Genomic DNA, 22,027 nt, shown 5'->3' with positions numbered 1-22,027 from the left:
GTCACCTTGGCTAGGCCTATAGTGCCTAGCCAGATATTTAATCAAATGTTTTGAATGTTTCTGTGAAAGTAATTTTGCATTAGAGTCACATTTAAATTGGTGGCTTTAAACAGATTGCCTTCTAAAATGTGACTAGGCCTCATCTAAACAGTTGATGGCTGGGATACACTAAAAGACTGACCTCCCTGGAACAACAGGGACTTCCATCAGAATGCTTTCCATTTGCTGAGACATCAGTTCTTTCTGGTTTTCCAGAAGACTGACCTTGAACTTGAACTGTACAACATTCTCTTGAGTGTCCAGTCAATTGGAGTACTCTAATCCAATTCACTATTTTAGTAGGTCTATGATGATATCTCATTTTGTTTTACATAATTTAATGCTGAACATCGAACATTTTCTTCTGATGACTAATAATATTCTTGAAAAATTTTAATATTCTTGGATGTTTTTAATATGCTTATGATTTGCATATCTTTTTTGGTGAATTATTTATTCAAACATTTATCCAGGTCTGTTCTTGGTGGTGGAGTGGGGAGGATGGTTTATCTTCTTAGTGAATTAGAAGAGTAAGTTCATATGCTGGATACAAATCTTTTGCATGATCATTTTATCCTACTGAGTGATTTTTCATTTTCTTAACAGTATCTTTAGGAAATCAGAAGTTTTAAACTCTGATCAAATTCTGTTTATATCAATTTTATCTTATTTTTTTAGTTTTTATTAAGGGCACTTTTACCTTATCCAAGTCTGTTAAGACATTATCTGTATTTTCTCCTCAACATTTTATAGACTTAGTTCTTACGTTAGGTCTATGATTCATTTAGAGGTGATAGCAATGCTGTAAGGTAAGGGTTGAAATTCACTTTTAAGAACATTGTTATCCATTTGATGACAACACCATTGTTAAAAGGCCATCTTTTCCCAATTGAATTAATTTTAAGAATTAACTATGTATTTACAAGTCTATTTATGACTCCTGTATTCTTGTTTTTCTGTTTTTTTTCTTTTCTTCTTTTTTGTTTTTTTTGAGAGTGGTCTCATTATGTAGCCCAGGCTGGCCTCAAATATGAGCTTCTTCTACCTCAATCTTTTGAATAAATACTGTGTTCTATTGTAGTCATTTATGTTTCTGTCTTTATACCAAAGATATTGTAGCAGTATAGATAATCTTGAAGGCAGGTGGTGTGAACCCTCAAATTTGTCCTTTTAAAAAATTATTTTGCATTCTACAAGATCATTTCATTTCCATATGTATTTTAGGACCAGCTTACAATTTCTGTCAAAATGTGCTGTTATTTTTACTGTGATTGTGCTGCATCTGTAGACCAATTTGGGGAGAATTTACATCTTATAGTACTGAATCTTTCTTTTTCTTTTTCTTTTCTTTTCACTAATTTTTATTAGGGTATATTCATTGTACGGGGGGATTCATTGTGACAATTCCAAATAAGCTTGTATTTTACATTGGTTAGATAACCTCCACTCTTTCTCCCCTTTGACTCCCTCCCTGCCCCACTTAAAACTATTGCAAGAGGTTTCTTTGTTCTATTTCACGTAAGCATATGTAGTCCATCAACCATATTCCCTCACCTTAATCTCCTTTGTTCATCCTCCCCCCTTGCACAAATAATCCCCACATACTGTACCTTTTTTACCATCCTGTCTTTCATTACTAATATCTAGGTCAATGTTCAAAGGGGTTTCTCAATGTAACCCTGCAGAGAGTACACTTTACTTTGGTCCATTCATCCCCTTCTATTACTCTCACTTACTCCTTAACATCCTACCCTCTCCACATTTTTCAACAGCTTTCAGTACACTTTCTTATATCCTCTGCCTTTACAGATGTTATTTTTTATGATCAAATACAATCTCAAATATAGTACATGTTTGTAATGGTGGAACTACTCTATGGAACTTGGGAAAGGAGGGAAAGGAAAAGAGAACGATAGAGTCCTGAATCTTTCAACCCATGAGCACAGCATTTCTTTGTACTTCTTTTGGTTGGACAGAGGTTTGAACTCAGGGATTTGTGCTTACAAAGCAGATGCTTTAAGCCATGCCTCCTATAGTTATTTGGAAGATGGAGGTCTCACAAACTATTTGCCTGGGCTGGCTTGGAACAGTGATCCTCCCTATTTCAGCCTCCTGAGTGAGCCCCTGGCACCTGGCTCTCTATATTTCTTTAGACTTTCTTTAATCTCTCTCAACAGTGATTTGCACCTTTTTCATTGTTTAAACTAAGCATTTCATGTCCCTAATACTATTGTAAGTAGTATTAAAAAATTACTTCAAAATGATCACTTTTAGTGTAGATAAATGCAATTCAACTTCCAAATATTGGTTCTTTCTTTCTAAAACTTTGCTATGCTAAAATATAATTTTGGTATGTTATAATTTCTTAGGAATTTTCTATACACATAATCTTTTTTTCTGTAAATGACCATAGTTTAAAAACAATTCTTTAAATATTTAATTCTCTCTTTAATTCTTATAGCAGTAAGTGTACTTTTTGTCTTTATGTTAACAGTAAGTGCCCTTATATTTGAGGTAACTGTAAAATTTTACCATGATGGATGTTAAGCTTATCAAGTAATTTTTCTGCATTTATTGAATAATCACATAGTTTTCTTGTTTTGGTCTGTTGATAAAATGGACTAAATTAATTAATTTTCAAATGTTGAACCAACCTTGCATTCCTAGCTAAATCCTACATGTTCGTGATACATTATCCATTTTGTGTATTGCTGGAGCCAATTTTCTAATTTTTGTTACTGATTAATTTCGTATTTTAAGACAAATTTTTCTTGTATTATCTTCATCTGCTTTGGGCATCAGGAAAGCATCAAGATTATATTGTGAATTTTGAAGTGTCCCATTTTGTTCATTATTATGGAGGATTATGTCAATTTGATATTATTTCTTCATTAAATATTTAAAGGATTTCACCTGTGAAGCTATATGTTTAGAGATTCCCCTGGTACTCCATTTATGCCTACATTTTTGAAACTTAATTATAAATTTAATTTCTTAATAGATACAAGTCTATTTATATTATCTATTTCCTTCTGGAATGAACTTTGGTCATTTGTATATTTCAAGGAATTCATTCCTCACCTGTAAGTCAGAAGATGAACATCAGCTGTCATAATATTCCTTCAATATCCCTCAATATCTGTAGGACTGATAGTGATGGTCTCACTGTTATTCCTAATCTTGGTAATTATGGTTTCTATCTTCCTTTAAAATTTTTATTTTATTAAACCTTTCAAAACCATCTTTGATTCTATTGTATTTTCTCCATTCTATTAAATTTCTTATCTTTATTATCTCCTTCCTTTCACTGGAGGTTTAGTTTATTTTCACTCATTTCATCAGGTAGAAAATTTGAGTACAAACCTGAAATTTTTCTTCTTTCCCAAGTAAATAGTTCATATTGTAAAATTTCCACTGAGCACTGTTTTAGATGCATTCCCACAAAATTTGATAAATTGTATTTTAATTGTCATTCAGTTCAAAGTACTCTCTAATATTTGATAACATTTCTTCTTTGATCCATGCACCATTAGGTGTGTGTGGTTTATTGTTCAATGATTTGGATACATGCTTTGTATTTTTCTATTGTTTAGTTAAAACCACATAGCCAGAAAACATATTTTCAATTAATTTATATTTACTGAGGCTTGTTTCATTTTTCAAATTAGTGGTCTTTTTTAGGGCATGTCTATTTTCAGTTGAAAATCTTGTATTTTCCTATTGTTGCATGACATGTTCTATGAATGTCAATTAGCTCAAGCTACTTTACAGCATGTTTCATCTCTTTTAAACATTTTCTGATTTGTTGTCTAGTTTTTCATCAGATACTAATGAGTGTTGGAATACATCTATTAGTGTTGATATGTTTATTTTTCCTTTCAGGCATACCTTTTCAGCAAGCACTAAATATTTATTATCTCAATCATTCTTTATAGTAATTCTTTGCATATGATTGTCAGTAGGAATAAGTGCTATTATTATCTCCATTTTGTAGATGAGGAAAATACTTATGGAAAAGTTTAATTATCTTCCCAAATGACATACAATTCATACATGACCTACTGGGATTTGAGCCCAGGCATTATGACTGTAGAATTTTCATTGGTAAAATGCTGAGTAAAATGAGAATGCTAAATAAGAATGTTTATTGTTTTAAAGAGAGTAAGATGAAGCTAGATCCTACTATGTGGTGGATTACAGGTAATTTACTTCTTCTTACAATTCTGGATTTTATAGTTCTATAAGGCATAAATAAAATTATTACAAAAAGAACAAAAACATAAGTCATTATCCTATTTGCTTTTATTTGCTAGAATTTTATAAAAAGAAGGCTAGTGATTGGATACATTTTTGTAAATTACTGTGATGTTTATCTGCCCAATAATTTGTCATAATCTTTCTAATCAAACTCTTAATTTATTTTTAGAGCAAATCCAAATTTGTTATAAATAAGGCTGTGTTAAGTACCATTGCATATAATATTTGACTTTTTTCAGATTATTTCCTTATCATTAATTCTTTGAAGTACCTTACTAGCTCAAATGTATAAATAATTATATTTTAGTTTGTATTGCTATTAGACTATTTTATACAAAATCTATAGAAAAATGAATACTGCCACAGTTCAGCATTATAATTATTTTTTAAAGAAACTCTTGATTAAATCACAGCAAAAGAGAGATTCAGAGAATACTCTGCTCCTTAACTATGAGAGGTTATACTGAGTGTTCATAACTAAGGAACCTACATAAGATAGGAAAAGAAAAAAAAAGTGCCATTTTCAGATCTCATTATCAATTCAGTATTTAGCCAATAGCCATACTTCAGAATGTGATTTTTATATAACCACCTGTAATATTTTTTATAACACATGATGTCTATACTGATGTAGGGTTAGATGGGTTATTTTTAAAGTAGATTTAAAACAATGACTCTATGTACATTAGTGGTCACCCTTATCTCCCTGTACCTTGGGAGGAGTAGGCAAAGGATGAAAAAATGTTACAGAAACAAGGGGATATAGCAGTACTTAATGTATAATAATTAGAGGGATTCTTATGTTCACAAGGTGTTCAAAATGTTCAAATTAGAGCCATATAGTGTTCTTAGGATTTCTTCAGATTATTAAAAGAAATGTCTTAGCATATACTAGCTATACAGGGGGATACAATGTAATATTTGCATAAGTACTTATAATATATCTTAGTTATATCAACCTCTTCCTTTGTTCTTCTTCTCCCCCTTCCCTTCCATCTTAGAACAATTTCAACAGTTTTCAGTCTTCTATTTTCATATATGGATATAAAATACATCCACCATATTCACTTTCACTCAGACTTTCCTTGTGCTCACCCACCTCCCACTGGTACCCACCCCCAGAAAAGATTTATATTTCCCTCCTGTCCTTTGTTTTTTTTTTTAAGTTAAGTGTATTGATAATCCAAGAGGGGTTTGCCTTGGTATTTCAGGTCTGTATATTGTGCTTAAATCAAATTAACCCTGTCCTCTCCATTACTTACTCATTCATACTCTATCACCACAATGTCTTAATATTCAACAGCTTACAGTATGGTGCATTATATTATATTGAGATATAGATGGGTTGTTTCAACATTTTTCACTCGTAATGTTTTCTTTATCTCTCTTTTGACTTAAGGAGAGTCTTTCTTAAAGAAAGACTCATGGTTTCTGATTTCATACTTTTTTTTAGTAAGGAGGCTATGTTACTTTGTTTATAAAAAATAGTTGAAGAATTAGCAAAAATGTCAATTGCTCTGTTACTAAACACATCCAAATTTTCCTTGCAGCACCCTCCCTCCTGTTCTTCATATCTGGTTCTGCCCTTCACAAGCTGGCATTTGTTTTATAAAGATTTTAATGGCATTTATCTGTATTGCTGAATCTGATGCTACAAATGAGAAATTTTAAAAGTCCGTTTTATTTATTACAGGTTGTTTTTATGATTAAATATAATGAATCAAAATGTAATTCTTTTCATTTAGACTTTTTCCAGATATTGTGAAATATCATCAGTGTCTGGTTATCCCTGCAGGCTCATTATTGGCACTAATTCAGTCAAATTCATCATAAAAATTCATGCTCTTCTTTAGGACTATGAGATATTTTGGCTAGTTTTTAGATCAGTGGATCTTTTTAAAAGAAACATTGCAACATTTTTATAGAAAAACTTCCTGACAATTGAAGCATTAAGTTTGTTCAAGTTTTAGTTGATGGACACATACAGACATGCACACAAATATATATATGCATTCATATTTATATATTTATTTATATAAAGATATATGTATATGAAGAACTCAGAAACTATTATATGTATATAATACTTCTATATTTAAATCTATGTAAGATGTACACAAATACATATATATCACCCAGGCAAATTTGAATCACATACACCCACAAATATAAATGTAATGGTTTCTTACTTCTTATATGTCTGACAATGCATTCAGCTCTGCTTTCAAAGGTTAAAGGAAATATGATAGAGAAGAATACTTACTAAAGTCTCTTCTTTACTTTGGTAGATATGGCCACACTGCCCCCAGACTTTCTATATATTAGAAAAGTTTAGGTTAATTTTTTTTGAGGTACTAGAACTTGAACTCAGGACCTACACACCAAGTCACTCCATTAGCCCTTTTTTTTATAATGGGTTTTTTTGAGATAGGGTCTCACGTACTATTTGCCTGGGATGGCTTTGAACCATGATCCTCCTGATCTCTGCCTCCTGAGTAGCTAGGATTGCAGGTGTGAGCCACCAGCACCTGGCCTAGGTTAATTTTTTTAATAACCATTTTTTTTTTTTACTATATAAGCAGTTTCTTGTTTTCCGGTTTTATTTTTATAGGACTTTTTTTTACTTTTGTAATACAAAGTTTTCTGCCATAATATAATACAAAAATTTTGCCAGAGTAATATGTTTATTCTTTTCCTTTGTTTTGCCAGAAGGTTGATAAGCCTTTCAACCCTGCATTACATTCTATTCCTGCATAACAAATTTCCAAGTTAGCAGATTAAAGCCATACACAGTTATTAGCCCACAGTTTCAATGGATCAGGAGTCCTGGCTCAGCTTGACTAGGTCCTGTATTAGGGTTTCACAAGGGCTATGGTCCAAGTTGACCAGGCTGCATTTTCATCTGGATATTTGCCTTGGGAAGAATCTGCTTCCAAGCTCATTCAGATTGTTGGCAGAAGTCATTTTCTTGCAGTTATATGAATGAGGGCTGGGGGCTTTTGCTGCCTGATGGCTGGAGGCTGCTCTCAGCTTCAAAACCATGCCTGGTTCCATAGCTCCTCTGGCAACATGGCAAGTTACTTCTTTTAAGTAAGCACAGAGAGTCTTTCTCCATCCTCAAAGTCATGGTTTGATTGGGTGCAGTGGGCACATTCCATCACCTTTGCTATGTTCTTTGGGTTAGAAGCTGGTGATGGGTTCTGTGGCATACAAGGGAGGGAAGTCTAGGAAGGTGTACTCCCAAAGTCACTCATGTTCAATTCAGAAAAAAAATTTCTTAAGTCTTTATTATTGGTTGTTACAAATACTTCATTTTCTTCTTTAGCAATAATGGTAATTCGTAGTATTCCTAGGCCAACATTCTTTATTTATTAGAACTTTTTAGATGTTAGTGACAGAACTTAAGTTATAACCAATAGGAATTTAATGAAAAGAGTGGCTTAAGAAACAGAGGCAAGGCAGAGCTGTAAAGGGCAATGGAAAAGGCCAGCAGGTGGAAGAAATAAAGGGAAGTGAGACAAAGGGAAGTGAGACAGGTCTCTTCCTCCTGTGGTCTTTACCACCATCTTTCTCTACCAGCTGCCATTTCTCTCACTAGTCCCACGCTGGCTTCCTTTGTGGGTTGACATGCTAGATACTAGAGAATTAAACAAGTTAGCACACATAAAGCCATTCAAACATTGTTGATATAGGACAAGAATCTAGCAATTGTAAACACTTACTATTATTATTATTATTTCATTACAAATTTTATTATTGTTGCCTTCTATATATAATACTGCTTCAGGAAAAGAAAAACCCCATTGCCAAATAAGATAGGAGGATGTTGGACTCTCTCTCTCTCTCTCTCTCTCTTCCTCTTAAAGATTATTGTGATTATTGCTTTATTTTTTCTGGGCATTCTCTAAGATACTAATTTTTCTTTTATGTACTATTTACTCACTTCATTGTAGAATCTGACTCTGCAACTAATTCCATCTTTCCGTCTTCCTAAAAACTGTCTTTCCCATCTTTTCTGCTTCCCATTCATTGGTCTTTCCCTCAAGGTTTATTCTTTCCAGTGGCTCTTTCCTTTGGTTAAACTATGGCTATACTTTTTTCATACTCCCAAGAACATAAAACACTTTCCTGAACACATTTCTAGTTATTAAAAATAAATATTTCTGAGAGATAAGTTTCTGCCTGAGCTCACCATCTGAGTTTGTTTTTTCCATGAGATCATGATTATGTGTGAGTTCTTCTGTATCTCTTTGAAACAGATACAGAGCTGATGCTGTCAGTGCCCTATCCTTGTCTTTTCACTGCTCTCATCTCTGAGTGGGCTAACAACTGCAGTACTGCCAGCACCTGAGAACGTGCCCCTGGAGACCCTTTCTGCTTAGGGTCTGTACAGAAATGCAGAGAGCTGGCATTGCTGGGAGTTGTCCTTATAGGAGTAGCTGAATGATGGAATAGGAGGTTCCAAGTTTCTTTGCCTCTCATTTTGTGGAACTCCAAACATACCCTCTGCTTTTCTCCTTGAGGTCTCTGCATCAGAATCTCATAGAAGGATTTGGTTGTCAATGTATGCTTATTGGCCACCTTCCCTTCCCTTTGTTACCTCCTCACTCTCTGACCAGCATGTTTCAGGACCCTCTCCCTTTTGAATTACCTGCATCCTAATCTTGTTCTTCTATAAGGGAGTCCATACAAGTCATTTCACAACAAATCAATAATTTGTTCTAAATGATTTCTTTTTTGGGTGCTGATTAAACCTGATTTGGGATTTGAAGGTATATATCAAGATGATGTACACATGTAATTTTTACAGTTTCAGACATCCATTTGGCTTTACTTCAGACTGAGATGGGATCATCTCCAATCACCATTCCCTAATAAAGAACAGATACAAGACAGGAGTGTGTACTCTTTTCCATCTGTTTCATTTCCCATCTTTGCCTCAGTCATGGTCCTTTCTTTGTAGGCAGTATGGGACATAGGGTTCTGTTCCTTCATCTTCATATTTCTTTTCCATTATTTTCTGAAACTTTCCATCTTGCACTGGAAGATGAGGGAAAAACAAGAGGCATTCATGATTTTTATTTAGAAATGATGTGATGCCCTGAAACCTACCCATACAGGTGATGGACTGAGACCCAATTTCCTTTGAAATCAATTCTTTTCTTGATATATTTTTATTATTTAATTTTATTGGTGTATAATAGTTGTACAGGAGGATACATTGTGATATTTACATATTTGCTTACAATGTATCTTAGTTAGTTTTATCCCCTTCGTTGTTCTTCCTCTTCCCCCTCCCATGGATATGATATACATCTACCATATTGACCCTCATTCACCCTTTCCTTATGCTCCCTCCCTCCCACTGGTACCCATCCCCAGAAAAGACCTATGTTACCTTCCTGCCCTTTACTCTTTTAAAGTGCACATTAACAGCCTAAGGGGGTTTCTCCTAGTTACTTCAGGCCTGTACATATTGTGATTTAATCAAATTAACACCCCATTACTTTGTCTCTATCACCATGCTCCCCTAATATTCATAAGCTTACCATACATTATTTTATATTCATATGTAGAAGGGCTGTGCGCCAGGCTCAAAAAAGTCAAAGGCTGCATGTTTTCCCTAATGTGGAAGCAAGATCTTTAAATTAAATTTAGATATACATACACAAATGAGATAAGTATGTATTTAGATACATATATATCTATAGTGAAAGAGAGAGAACAAAATTATATTACTGAGTCTGTCTGAGGGGACTACCAGAGGTGGTAGAGGAAAAGAAAATGTTAGAGAATGAAAATATTGGACTCAATTCTTTAATAAATACACTGTGTTTGCAGTTATTGTGATCAAGAGGGAAAACTCCATTTCTGTCCTAAGACATCCACAATCTAACAGTTTTCAACATGGACTCCATAAACTCATTGCATCAAAATGGCTTGGAAGGTAGGTTTCTAAACCTCATCTCAGACATATAAATGAACAGTTTTGGAAACACAGACACTTACAGTGAATTCCAAAGCTTATGAATTACTGATCTAGTGATCTATATAAACTCCTTAATTCTTAACTAAGAAACATTCAGAGAAAGAGAAAAAATATTCTAAGGAAACCATTTTCTCAATTCATCATTCATTGGAGTTAATTTAAGTAATTTAATAAGTATTTGGGATAAGTAGTGGCAATAATATTCACCATAACTCTATCCTTTTTAAACAAGCCCTTCGGGTACTGGTTTCTCTAATTTTCTCACTGATTCTCAAATGGCTTAAATAAACAGTATGCGAGGATTATTTGCAAAATAATTTTCTGTAAATATTTACTTCCACATTTTATAGATAATTTGGCTGGGTAGAGTACTCTAGATTGGAAATTATTTTTCCTTATAACATTGATGGCTCTATTCTATAGCCTTGTAATAAAAGCAGCCAGTCTGATTTTGCTTGTTTTTATGTGATCAGTTTTCTCACTCTGTAGCTTTTTAATTAATTGCTGTCCCTGTTTGCTATTCCTCTTCCTTTTCCCAAATACTCCCCATGCTCCATTTGTGTCTTTTAAAAAATATGGATCCCATGCCTGAGAGAAAACATGCTATGTTTGCCTTTGAGTTTGCTTTATTTCACTTAACATGATTGTGTCCAGTGCTGACCATTTACCTACAAATGACATAATTTTGTTCTTTTTTGTAACTGTACAAAACTCTACTGTGAATACAGACCATATTTTGTTTATTCATTCATCTTTTGATAGGCACCTAGGCTGATTCCATGACATGGAAATAGTGAGTAGTGCTTTAATGAGACATGGGTGAGCAGGTGTCTCTATTGTATGCTGGCTTACATTTCTTCACATATGGATCCAGGAGCAGTATGGCTGAATCATATGATAATTCTGTTTTTAGGTTTTTGAGGAATCCCTATACTAATTTCCACAGTAACTGCACTAATTTACATTCTTATCAGCAGGGTACTTTTGCCCCACTCATCCTTGCCAACATTTGTAGTTTGTTTTATTGATGATAGCCATTCTGACTGAGGAGAGATGGAATCTCAAGATTGTTTTCATTTGCATTTCCCTTATGGCTAAGAATGTTGAACATGTTTTCATGTATCAGTCAACCATTTGTACTTCTTTTGAGAACTCTGTTCAATTTGTTTACAGCTTTATTGGTTGGATTATTTGCTTTTCTGGTGCTTAATTTTTTGAGTTCATTATAGTTCTTTACATATTCTGGATATTAATTCCTTATCAGATGAATTCACTGTAGAAGCTTTTGGGATAGTTTGTCTTTATGGTCCTAAAATATACAATGATATGTTTAGTGTAGTTTCCTTTTTTATTCACTATCCTGGAACTCAGTGATCCCTTTATGTTTAATGTCATATATCTTTTTGTGTTGCCATCTGCTACATCTCTAGGTGTTTATTCTTTTTCGTCATATTGTGAATCCTATTACTTTAGACATTGGTACATATATAGGGACTCTATATGTTACATATTTTTTCCAAATATTTCTCTCTCTCATTTGTTTTTGTCTTTCTAAATTCTGAAAAATTTTTAAATTTTATTGGTCACTTATTATACATAATCTTAAACTTCACCAGAAGTGCATTTAATCTGTATGAGCACTTTTTCATTCTGTGACTATTTCTTAATAGTATGTCTTTCATATTCACTGACACAATATCTACTGTTTTCTCCATGTTTGTTAATTTTTAAAGGTCTCTTCTGTTTCCATTGTCTTCAGGATTTACTTTTTCACTAAATATGCATTTTGGTCTTTTCTCCTTCAGGCTGTTGTTTCTGAAATTTTTGATTATCTGTTCATACTTAAAAAAATTCTTGTCAATTTGTGTGTATTTATTTTGTGTACTGATTATTTTGTAATTGCATCGGCCTTATTGTTTGTAATAATTCTTCCATGTATCTAGCAATAAGTTGACTTTACTTTTTAAATTTTGTAAATGTTGTTATACTGTTTTATGTCTGGGTTTCAAACTTTTCTTGGGACTTTTGGAGAAGTTATTTTGAAGCTAATCATGGGCCAATTAAAACTGGAACTGGGTGCTGTGTTTTCAAAATGAAGTTTACAAACTTGGCTCTTAAACTCATAAACTCTGTAATGACATTGACTGTGTATCAGTTTCCTCCTCCCAGCTTGTCATAAGTACTTCTGTGTTGGTAATTTCCTGGTATACCATCCTGACCTTACTTGAAAAAAAATTCTGCTTGACAAATGTGATGGGCTGGTATTTCCAGGCCATTATTTGAACATCTTGGGGGGTATTTCAAGGAAGAGGCTTAAAGCCAAGTGGTTTTAATCACTTGAAAAGCAAGTTATCCTGGGGTGATTTATTAAGATTTTTTTTCTGCTGTTTTTTCCACTGGAATCCTTAAATAGAAGAGAAACCATCCGAGACAGGCATTTTTAGACAAAACCACCATGGTGCGCATCTGCCTAATAAAGTTGTTGTTGAAGACATTCCTGGTGACTTCTGACCTCAGGGTCTGCATAAAGCCCCTCATTCATTAAGCACTTGATTCGTCTAGCAGCAGGCTGTGTCTGGGATCCTGCAGACCATGCACCTGTCCTATTTCATTCTTGACAAGACCTCTGATTTTATTGATAGCCACCTGCAAAATTACACTGAGGACAGGGGGCCAAGGCACAAAGTTTAGAACCCACCCTTCAAAACTGAGTAACAAGTGATGCCCCACAATTGAGTCAGCTTTGCAATCTGGGCATAGAAATAGACATTGTGAAATGAACTATTCAAGACTACTTTGCCAAGTTCACACTCTGCTATTTCTTTCTCTAAAGGATATTTTAAATGAGGCGAATTTCTCTTCCAGTTCACATTTCAGAGGGACAAGGACAGCTCCCAGCTGCTATCAAAAGCCTTCAACAGCCTCTTTGCCAAGAGACTTATGTCAACTCCCATATTCCTCTGTCCCCCAGGCTCACAGGATTCTTGTGGGGTGGTGCCTGGCAGTTCAGGAACAGCAATGCTTCTGACCCCATGGCAAATCTTCTTTCTGGCTGCCACATTAGATCAAAAACTGTGGGGGATTATCTCTCCAGGAGGCTGTTCTCCTTTTTCAGTTGTTAGCAGGTGTTGCTGAACAGATTCACACTCTCTGGGGTGATGAGAAGTACAGTGTCAGACAGAGAGATATGCTTTGGGTTAAGAGGGATGAAGCCACACCTGCACATGTTTCATACAGTTCCCAAAATTTCATTCAGTACTCTGAAGCAAGTGGCAGAGGCAAAATCTGTCCTTTTGGGGCAGAAGGAGCAGAAAACTCCTAATTACTACAGGAAAAAGAAGAGGCTTTGTCAATTATATTTCCAGAGAAGATGGAAACCTTGAGGGCACTCCCTAAAGTTGAGTCAGAAAACTTATTTTGAACAGAAAAAGAAAAAGGACAGCACTGAGTCTTAGAAATGAAACCAGGTGTGTCTGTTTCCTCAGATTTGAAAAGTATGGCGCCTGAGGTATCTGCAGGATTCTGGTAGCTGAGGTCTTAGGAGCTCTATGGGTGCATAGGACAGTCTTCACTGATGGAAGGAAGGGCAGACAGTGAAAAATTATAATGTTTGAATACTTTCAAGAAATAATAGCTCTTGCATAGATTATGCAGTCTTATTCCTTTCAAGTGCAAGCAATTACTCAAACTAGACCATTATTGTGAAGCAAAGCTCCTTGGGAAACCCATTTTAATGTGTAACTTTAAAATGATTCATATTTCACATGGCAATTAGCAAATATAAATGGTGTGATAATTGCCTACATGCCACGGCCTCTTGGAAAGAGTTTGTAAAGGAATTTTGGATTGGATGCACCCTGATTTAGCTTCCTTTCCTATCACCTATGTTGGCAGCCTTCTTTTACTGTAACAAATACCTGAGACAATCAACGTGTAAAGAGAAAAGGTTTATTTTGACTCATAACTTTGGAGGTTCTATTCCATGACTGATTGACCCTGTTGCTTTGGACCTCTGGTAAGGCAGTACAACAGGGCAGGAGTTTGTGGTTGAGAAAATTGTTCACTTCACAGTCAGGAAGCAAAACAGGAAGAAGAAGAGACTGGGGTCCCATGATCCCCTTTGAAATCACATCCACAGTGATCTGAAGACCTGGCCCAACCTCCACGTTTCCACAACTTCCAAGTAGTGCCACCCTGGGGAACAAGCCATTAACATATAGGCCTTGGGAAGACAGTCCAAAACATAGCACCAACTATTAAAATCTAAGATTTTAAGCCACTTAACTGTTTAAAGTCATAGTTACAAATATCTAAGCTTGACAAAAAAAAAAAAAACTGTTATTTTATAGGGCTGTTGGTAGGAGTAAATGAAAAAAACAGAGCTCCACAAAACATCCTTAATAGTGGAAAAGTATAAAAAAATTTAAATCAGTTCATTATATCTAGAATGAAATCTAATCTCCTTGCTAGGACTCTCAGGACCCTGCATGGTTCCTCCTGCTTCCATTTTCATTCATCCACCCTTTGCCTGGCTCCCAACCTCCTTGGCTTGTTTAATTTTCTCTGTATTATTCTAGCATTCCTGATGTCTTCTTAGAGTTGTCCTCCCTCACTACTATTTGTATGCAATATAGTGTCTACAGTACTATTCCACTCACTTATACACTTAACAACCTTTATTTAGTACCTACTGTTAGGTTTTGTTCTAATAACTATGAAGCCATCACTAAGTGTTCCCTAATACATTTCATGGAACTCCTGTCATCATGCAGGAAACAATAATCCACAAATGCCATGGAAGTTTTAGATAGTAAAAAGATCTATGAAGAAAGCATTTTGAGTTGTCAATGTCACCAATGAGGAGGTGACTTTGACCTGAGACCTCAGTTGAGGCCAGGATCTTGTGACAGCAACAACAAAAGAGATAAGGTCCCTTAAAAGGAAGAGTTTCCTATCCTGCTGTATGTAAAAGGAACAGGAGGTTTTGTGACTAAAATAAACCTGGAATAAATGTACTTCTGCTAGACAAACTTGAGCTGTCATATCACTCTTTCCCACCAACTTTCTTGACTTTTAGAGGACAATAAAAAATTCCCAGAAACCATTGTGACTACTGGGAGAAAGAATCTACAATAGAGTCCAAATTTATAAGATTTGACTATGTACCATTTTAAAAAGGAAACTTTTCAAAACACTGAGTTGAACATGTGGCTGTTGTTTTATATCACCATGGAGAAAATTGTGGTTTTCCTTACTCTTCTCTTCCCTTGAATATCCATTTTTCCAAAACAACCATTATGTGATATCCGTACACTTCTCACTGAGGAGGACCCTGCTGTCCATGAGGTCTGTGGTTGCTAGCCCTGTTTCTAGGCTCATTAGACATTTATTCAAACGGAGCCATCTTGGCTCTTACTGCTTTAGGACAATGCATTTATCCACCCTGGCTATTTTCTCCTCTTCCTTCTAATGTCTCTCCTGTGTCATTTTAATATGTCTTTGGGGACTTTATTCTCTTGTTCATGTATCCCTAGGAGAATTTTTTTCTTAAATCCTCACTTAAAGAGAATTATGAAACTCTGAGAAAAGATCTTTTCTAGTGATTAGGCATTTTTTCTCCATTTGGGGGAAATCAAATGACTGAAATATAAATTTGATTTGAACAGTTCTTAAGTATCTTTTTTTCAACATTGACAGGAATTTTGCCTCTGTGTTTTGATTTTGCTCATTTAAAAACTCAACCAGAAAGATTCTTAACAACTAAAAGTAGAGATTGCAAGCAAGAAGCAATCTAAATACAAACCAGCAAAAGTGATTATGATAAAATGTCTCTTGCATGTCTGATCTATAAACATGGCTAATGACCCACTCAGAAGATGATGGCATTATTGTTGCAAGTAACATATTCTTAGAAAGTGAATCTCAATTCTAATTTCTGTCCCCCAAAATTTGAAAAGGCTGACAAATATGGTTTTAAAAACTGCAACACTCACATGGAGGTGCATTAAAATTTTTAGAAAATAAGGAGAGAGAGAAGGTATTGATAACTTTGCCAATAGGCTGCATGTGCACCAATACAAAGGAACATGGACTGTCCCAGATTACAGGTAGGTTTCAACATTGTTCCATTTATTCCTCTGTTGTTCAGGAGCAAGAGGGTTCTTTTAAAATACCACTACCTGTAACATTTTCTAAACCTCTCATTCTCTGAGTGGCCTGCCTTGATTGAAGGCCACTGAAAGATCAACTAGAAAATGACTCAGAAGGCAACCAGTCTCCTTGAGCTGCTGTTTGCTTCTCTCTCTGCAAAAAGCTTACTGGTTTTCAGTGTCATCTTTTCTTTCCTGAATGGCTCCTTTTTTCTTCCTCCATTCTCCATTATCTTAATAGCTAGAGGCTGGAAGTGAGGGAAAACAGACTACCAGAATACATGGAAACATTCTCTTGTCCTTACATGACATCAACCAAATTTAACAGTAGAATTTCTGGTGTTTGTTCTCATTCTAAATTGAGTCTTCACATTTAGCTATTTGGGATGAAGGGAGCTGCAAAGGAAGAGGCCTTCAGGTAGAAGTCAGGGAACTCGGTGAGAGCCTGAATGGAGAAAACAACACGTGGTCTACTGATTCATAACTTGGTTTTATTACCTAAAGTAGTTAGCAATGTGATTTTACCTTCAAGTATGTCAAGGTAGATTAAATAAATGGTAACCAATTCCTAACATCCCTATATGTATATTACTTTGCATTGTGATGTAGTCTTTCTCCAATTAAAGGTGAAATCTATTTTTTACTCCTTGGTTTTGAAGCTGTTGTTATAATTTACTTTATTAAATGTGATACAATCAGGGGATTTTCCTTCACTAGCTGATGTAGACAGAAACAAGTTGTGCCATATGAGACTTCCTAGACCACATACTGACAAAAATTTTTTGTAAAAAGAGAGAAATATTTCAGTCTTTGTAGGACACATGATCTGTAGCACACAACTCAATTCTGTTCAGCAAAGGAGCATGTTTGCCCCCTTTTTAAAATAAAAATAGGTGTGGTCAGTGGACCATGGTTTACCAATTCCTGCCAAATGCCAGATGAGTTAGCAAGACCATTCTAGATCATCAAGCCACAGGTGACACTCTGGAATACAGATATCACCAGTCACAGCCCAGAAGAGCCATCCAAATAACCCCTAAGCCACAACAACTTTAGGGTAGCTTATTGTTCAGAAGAAGTCAAATGATAGATGTCTTCTTTTACATCTTATGTGTCAATTTGTTTATAAACTCCAGTACTAAAAAAGTGGGATGCTAGTTGATGCAGCAAAAGATATTGGTACATCAAATTACAAGCTTCAAGTCAAAGAAAAACAAGAAGGAATGAGTCTCTCTGGAAGACTCATTGGTTGTAACACCAAGTCTCCTTTCCTATGAACTTGGTAATAACCAATCCAAAAGTACAAGTATAGGCGGAAAGATTTGAATAAGAGTATAATCATGAAGCCCATATTGCCAGCATCTTGAGTTTTAGAAAATTGAAAATAATTACAAAGGAAAGGGTTCTTGTCTGTGATGTTTGCACAAATTGTAGACTCTCTAATGATTCTTGGTAAAAATTGCTATTATGTGGTAAAAGGTATAAAAACAGTTTGAGGATCTATAGCCAGGGGCTTACATACAAAAGCAGGGAATTAGATTCATTTGTCTTGACCTATTTAGCCACACTTCTGATAGTAATATTGTTATCTGATATGTCATTTATCTTCCTTGAAATTCTAAACTGTCACTTTTAAAAGCTTACTGTTTATTGTTACATGTCATCCTTCAAGCACAGAACAATCACCAAAGGAGACATATGAGATATTCTTTTAATACCAGGATTTACTATAAATCACAATTTCTTTTTTTGTTTGTTTGTTTCTCTGAAACAAGAAGACAATATTGACATGGGCACCTGTGCTTAGTTACATATGATTTGAGACTAGAGTTAATAGCATGAAATATATTCATACAGTGAACTCCTACAAATGTGAAATTTCTGTGCTTCATGATCAAAACTCTATCAATGGAAAGTTTGAAAATCTGAAAATGACTGGAAAAAACTGCTTAAGAACATAACAGGCTTGAAAAACAAGAGAAACATCAGATCAAATCAAAGGAATGACTTAGCATTTAATACGTATATACATATTTGGAAATACGTATGCATATGGATACATATAAATGGAGGAAATGACAACAAAGCTTAAAGGTTAAAAGCATACACATATTCAAACTGGATAATACAGAATTTATACATATATATCATCAAATTTATGTTAGAACTAGCCACAGGACCTTTTTCTATACCTAAATTGTTTAAAGAAATTAAAAAAATATATTTGTTACAATTTATGTCACTTCAATTTTAACATGGAAACTAGTACCAAATAAAATCTCTTAAGGTAATTTGCAAATGGTCTAATTAAAGAAATGAGTTATGACTGAGAAAGAGCAATGTTATAATTTTCAAAGTCATACATGGTGTAGCAATAGGTTAACCTATTAACCCTTCCCCCCTTTTTTTTTGCAGACATTAATCAATGTGTTTGGATTATATGATAGGTTTATTTACTCTTTCAATTGTTTATTCCATAACTGTTTGTTGAGTCCCTAACTCTTTGCCAGTCATTGTGGTATATCCTAGTGAAGAAATAATTAGAAAAAACCAGATGCAGTCCTACCCTTATGGAGCAAACAATGTAATGGATAATAAAACATCTAAAACAAGAATTTTGAAACATACTAGGAATAGAGGGACATAGCTAAGCAGTATCATAATAGAACTTGGAAAATCAAAGAAGACTCCTTGTGTCCTGAAAGAAGAGAGGAGGTAGTTACTGGAAGCGTTGTAAATTCAACAGGATGAAAGAGCATCTCAGGCTTAAAGAACGGAATGTGCAAAAGGCAGCCGTGTGACCACAGAGAGAGTTGTGTATAGAAACCATTGAAAGGAGAATGTGTCTGCCAGTCCATTGTTCATTAGGATCACACAGTCTTAAGATCTTATGCCTAGACAGGGCATTCATGGTGCCCTAGTTCAAGCTCTTCGTTTTATAGGTGAGGAAACAGGCTCAGCAGGGTTAAGTGACTTGGCCAAGGTGACACTGCTAATGAGTGGTGGAGCTGGGATCAGAGCCCAGGGCTCCTAATTACCCTTTTAATGTTTTTCCACCACACCATGCTGAGTCTTTGTATCTGTGTTAATGAGTAGATCAAGATGCTGTGAAATTAGCATAATAATTATTTGTGTATCAATACTGCATTTAAAGTACTGCTGTATAACATAGCTTATCCTTCATAACTCAATGTATTAGTCATAAATATGCAAATAATTGGTTTTTCTCCATAAGATGGTGCAGACTGAAACCCAAACTGGAGACTGGTAGGAGTTAACACAAATTGTATATGAATGGATTTTGAATCAATGGCATTGACTTATTATTTTATTCAATAACTTTAGTGCTATATCCTAGACATTGGGCTAGGACTAAAATGATGCCATTTCAGTAAACAAGATCCAGTTACTTTTTTCAAGGAACTCACAGTCCAGCAATTATACATCTTTATGTTTTCCTCTTTGTATCTGAATGCTGCAAGTGTTTTCAGATAATGCCTGGCATGAGAAGGGTGAGATTTCTGGACAGAATTCTAGATTTCTCCAAAAGACATTTAAGACAAGTAATCATTCCCAGATGAGGATGGGGTGGGGGTTGGGTGAATGCGAGGAGACTAAAGTTGTTGCTTAATTAGACCTTGGTTAGGTCTTCAAATTGAAATTACCTGCTGTATACCTATGACAGATGACACTGCTTCAGAAAGCTGGTGATGAAATCCAGCCATTGAATTACACTGAACTATAAACTTCATTTGTTCTTAGGTGCACAGTGATTTGCTGTAATAATGATCATCCATTTGCTGGACAGCTGAGGTTTTTTAAAAGCTTGATTGCTTTTGGCATTGTATTATTAGTCCTGGAAGAAGGTAATACATTTGTAGCAATGCTCAGCTTGTACAAGCTACAGTATCCGTCTCTTACAAATGCCAGCCATTTAGGACGTGTGTTAGACCTGCGTGGGTTTGTTTGTTTGTTTGTTTGTTTTCTTCTTTTTTCTGACAATTCTACAAGAGTATCCACTTGTTTTTCATTAACATCATGAATATACCCATATCTAAAATGTCAAGAGTGTTTATTTGAGTCACTTAAATTTATGTAGAGAAGGGCCAGAAGTTTCCAAGAAAGATTCACGGGCAACTCTCTAATGAAAGCCAAACAATTCCAGACAAACTCTTTCTTAAGAAATGCACTGCATACCTGGATCCAACCACTCGTCTGATGAGAATCTAAACCACTTACTGAATTACCCTGGAAGAGAACCAGGTGATGTTGATTCTTTCAAGATCACTGAGGAAATCGACTCTCATCTCTGATTCTGATACTTTTTAGTCCATCCATCTTGAAAATGTCTATGGAATGACTCTGCTGTACCTTCAGAAATGAAATTCATAGGCCTGGATTCTCTCACACAGCAACTTTATATACAAAGATGAGAATAGCAGAAAGGTCATTTCCAAAGAAAGTGACATTTATTCTGTATTCACTGAAAAGCCAAAAGAATTTTCTCATTCACCCGCACCGACTGAGCCATATGCCGCCTTCAGAAGAGGTGAAAGAGGCTGCTCTATCTGCTATTGCATCAGACTTCAGCCTCAGACCTGTCTAGAAAAAAAAAAATGGCTTCTTTCAGTGAAGAATCTGTTGTCCTCATCAAAGGCTTTACTTTGTTCAGAATTCGTGTTTGCTTGACAGATTTTGTTTACTTTGATCCACATAAGTAAGCTAATGCCCACCTCCTTTTGGAATTGGGTTTGCTCCAGCGATACCCTGCATTGCTCTCTCTGCTAAGGTAAGGCAATGTCTGTGCAGGTTTCCATACACACAAATATGTATGTAGATCATACATAGCTATGGTATATAACAAATATATACATGTATGTAGGCATACATATGTGTGTTTATATGTATGTGTGGATGTATATATGTGTGTTTACCATGCAAACTTTTATAATTTCCAAAGCAATACACCCAGTAAGAAAGGGTTGATGTTAAGAAAGACCAAGGATGAATAATTCAAATCAAAAACATTCCCAAAGTTCACATGAACCAATGGTTTTGACCTCATTTGTAATAAGATCTTAATACAAATCTCCTGCTAACTAGACTGCCTTAACTTAGAATAGCAAATGTCATAATGAAATCAAGCAGTTACTTCAGTGAATTGTGGACCAGTACTATCCATTCGCAGAATCCTATTGAGGATAAGGGATGTTGGTTCTGGAGCAGAGAAAAGAGGAGAATACTGAGAGGATGGGAAGGTTTCCCTTCTTTCTAGATTAACCCTGAGTCAAAGTCTTACAACTTCTATCCTACATGCTAATAGTTAAAAATCACTTGTCCTTTCTTCATTAAAACTTATTTTATCAGAAGACCATGGTGTACAATGTTTGGTTAATGGCACAAAACTGGGTATAAATAGTGGCTGTGCCACCTACTAGCTGTATAACCTTGGGTAAATTGCTTAATCTGTTTGTGCTTCTGAATCCTCACCTAGAAAATGAATTTTCATCAAAATCCCTACCTTCTTGGGTTATTGCAAAGATTGAATGAATTTATATATGTGAAATAAGTATAACAAATCTTGATATGTAGT

This window comes from Castor canadensis, chromosome 9, assembly GCF_047511655.1.
Source record: "Castor canadensis chromosome 9, mCasCan1.hap1v2, whole genome shotgun sequence".
NCBI classification, from domain to species: Eukaryota; Metazoa; Chordata; class Mammalia; order Rodentia; family Castoridae; genus Castor; species Castor canadensis.
Note: the sequence above shows the minus strand (reverse complement) of the source record.